This window comes from Salvelinus sp. IW2-2015, linkage group LG33 (assembly GCF_002910315.2).
Source record: "Salvelinus sp. IW2-2015 linkage group LG33, ASM291031v2, whole genome shotgun sequence".
NCBI classification, from domain to species: Eukaryota; Metazoa; Chordata; class Actinopteri; order Salmoniformes; family Salmonidae; genus Salvelinus; species Salvelinus sp. IW2-2015.
Genome location: NC_036872.1, coordinates 22,247,753 through 22,251,256, shown reverse-complemented (window position 1 = coordinate 22,251,256; position 3,504 = coordinate 22,247,753).

Genomic DNA, 3,504 nt, shown 5'->3' with positions numbered 1-3,504 from the left:
GACTGTGTTCTCATGGCTTCTGTGTTCTCATGGCTTTCTCTGTTCACAGAGAACAGCTACACAGGTTGGGTCTGACATCACAGCTACACAGGTTGGATCTGATATCACAGCTACACAGGTAGGGTCTGACATCACGTTGGATCTGATATCACAGCTACACAGGTTGGATCTGACATCACAGGTTGGGTCTGACATCACAGCTACACAGGTTGGGTCTGACATCACAGCTACACAGGTTGGGTCTGACATCACAGCTACACAGGTTGGGTCTGACATCACAGGTTGGGTCTGACATCACAGCTACACAGGTTGGGTCTGACATCACAGCTACACAGGTTGGGTCTGACATCACAGCTACATAGCACACTCACAATCACTGACTTTACTGAATGTTCAGTCTCTACCATCTTCTCTCTGCCAGAGTGAACTGTAACCTTGCCCCGGGCTAGCAGCTGAACAGGGAACAGTGTTCAGCTGACACAACACTAATGTCCTCTAACACACTCACAGAAACATACACATTGCTAAATGGATGTTATGAGGCTCTGACCTTGAGTAAGAGGGCAACCGCATGCGAGTGACACATTTTGAAGTTGAATTTCCCTGTAGTTGGTGAGAACGGTTTGTGACAACCCAGTGTGGTTGTACTATTTCACTGATCACTTAGCCAACACAGGGTGTGTGTGTGTATTGGTGTATTTGAGTGAATGAGTACAGTACAGACACCAGCATTGAGAGTTTACCTGACCCTGTCAAAACTACCCTGGGTAAGTCCAATAACACACGAATAGAGGGCGCTGGGTGTGCAGGGTTGATAGGGATTAGGGCTAAGATGTTAATGCCCCAAGACACCCCCACCCCTTCTCTTTTCTCTCCTCTGCATTTACCTCTTCTCTGCTCCCACTACTGCACTGGACTCCCAAACGTACACTGATACACACACCGTCCATCCAGCACTATGAAGACTGTCCTGGCTCTGCTGATGTTGGTATGCCTGGCCTGCCACAGTAAGTCTCTGTACATGTAGCTGGCAGTCTCTGTACATGTAGCTGGCAGTCTCTCTACATGTAGCTGGCAGTCTCTCTACATGTAGCTGGCAGGGTTATTTACTCAACTAGAGGGGGACCTTCTAGGGGTTTCAGGGTTTTCTAAGAGTTTACAAGGGGTTAAACGGTGGGTCTGAATCTAGCCTACTGGGTCATGTTAAAGCTGGGTTCAGGTTAGAAATGATGTCTTGTTTATCTGATGGGAGGCAAAGGAATGTTAAGAGCTTAGTTGGATCCCGGAACTGCCCGGGGACCCAGAGAGTAGTCGATGCTAACCCTAACCATAGGTCAACACATAACTGTACCAGATGGTCATATTTTAGTTTGTGTTTTAGTCATCATATTGGTAGGGGTTGTGTGGAACGCTTTCGACACCTTGTAGAGCCCATGCCCCCAACAAATTGAGGCTGTTCAGAGGGCAAAAGGGGAGGTGCAACTCAATATTAGGAAGGTGTGCCTTGAAGAACTAGTGAAGGGCTGTGTTCACCTGTCTGTCTGGTTGTGTGTGTGTTTTGCTGTTTCAGCGTGGTCTTATTTGTTCATAAAAGCCCAAGGGTTGACAGGACAGGAGTTGTCACAGACAGAGCCTTAGAGTTATTCCTACATCATCAGATATCAGTTCGTTGTTATGGGCTCCTAGTTCCTCAGAGACAACGTGTGCATGGTGAGACAGAGAGTTAGGATTATGTTGAGCGGTAGCCTGGATACAACTCCTTGCAGAGTGGGTGCTAGTCTGTCTGAGTGCTAGTTGTAAATGCTGCTTAGTCTCATCTCAGATGTTCTCTCCTGTTCCATGTCTAAAGGTCACGCACTGAAGTGTCACTCATGCGTAGCGTCCAATGAGGGTGATTGTATCAAACAAGGCTCCACCACCTGCCCTCAATTCGCCGACGCCTGCTCCACCATCACAGGACAGAGTAAGCACACACACACACAAACTCTCACCACCTGCACAAAAATAACTTTCATGACCAAAGCTTGCAGCATTCTTTTCAGACTGTAGATGTCAGGCTAGTTCTAGGACAACACCACCATCACCACTATATGATTGGATAGGTATAAGTTATATGGGACCACTATATGATTAGATAGGTATAAGTTATATGTAATTAGACTAAAGCATTCCCCCCATTGAGGCTGTATAGGGTGTATATTATCAGTGTTCTAGCTACTGTGGAACTGACATGAACACATCTTGTACAAAACTGATTTTAATGCTAAATAAATATGTCTTTATGCTACTATAATACATCACACACTAAATGAATGGCCAGGCAAATTTGATAAGACTACATATGTATGTCTTTCTCTCTCTCTTTTGTCAGCAGTCTCTCTCCTTGCCCCTGTAATCAGTGTGTGTGTGTGTTCTCTCATCTGAGGTTTCTGGATAAGTTCCCAGCAGCTTTTATCAACCACAACCCGGTGTGTCTGTGGGAGAGAAGGGGGAAGAGTGGGAGGGAGTGAGGCAGGGGCTAGGGCCAAGAAGAGGGAAAAGTGGGAGCGGGGCAGGGACCAAGAAGAGGGATAGAGTGGGAGCAGGGCAGGGGCTAGGGCCAAGAAGAGGGACCCCCCACCACCACAGGCAACACACACACATTCTCTACTAAACCCGTAACCCATATGCTTCACCAAACATTGCTCACCAGCATTCTGCTGACACAGCTGAAGGGAGGGGTGAATCGATAAATGGTTTAACAGTAGAGGGTTGTGTGTGTGTGGTGTATATATAATCAGGAGTTTAGAGCCGCTGATGGCCATGCGGAGCATCAGAGCCCCAAAGTAGTATAGCAGGGCTGGCTCCCAGACCACTAGCTGTGTTATTGTGCTCCCCGTGGCGGTGGCCCTTATGGGGCCGCGTTGCAGTCATCCGAAACAACACTCCATCTTGGCTCCAGAAGTTGCTATTGCGGGCTTGATCACAGAACGCCTTGTAGGAGCATGACTTCATCACCGTGTCGAAACAGGAGAAAGGGAGTGGGGAGGAAGGTGTGAGGAAGGAGAGTCGTATTGGACTTTATTCAGCCCTGTTGAACGCATGGTTCCTACTCTTCCTCCTCGTCCTTCAATCTCCTTCTTCTTGGCCCTAAGCCCGCCCGCTCCCACTCATTCCCTCTTTTTTGGTCTATAATCGGAGCAGTCTCAGCACTAACGAGTTAAAGAAGAATCCATCGAATAAAGGTTAAAACGATTAGAAGTAAATAAACTATAAGTATACATATAAAAATAATTATAGGAAGAGTGTAATAAAGAAGAAGTAGTAGTATAAAAGGAGCCCTGCCCGCTCCCACTTTTCCCTCTTTTTTTTTTTATCGTCCTAAGAGCTCCCTGCCCGTCCCACTTTTCCTCTTTTGTCCCAGCCCTGCCCGCGGTCCACTTTCGGATAAGAATTTCCCTCTTTTTGGGGTCCCTTAGCCCGTGTCTGCCGCGCTCCTCATCCTTTTCTCTTTTTGTCCTAGCC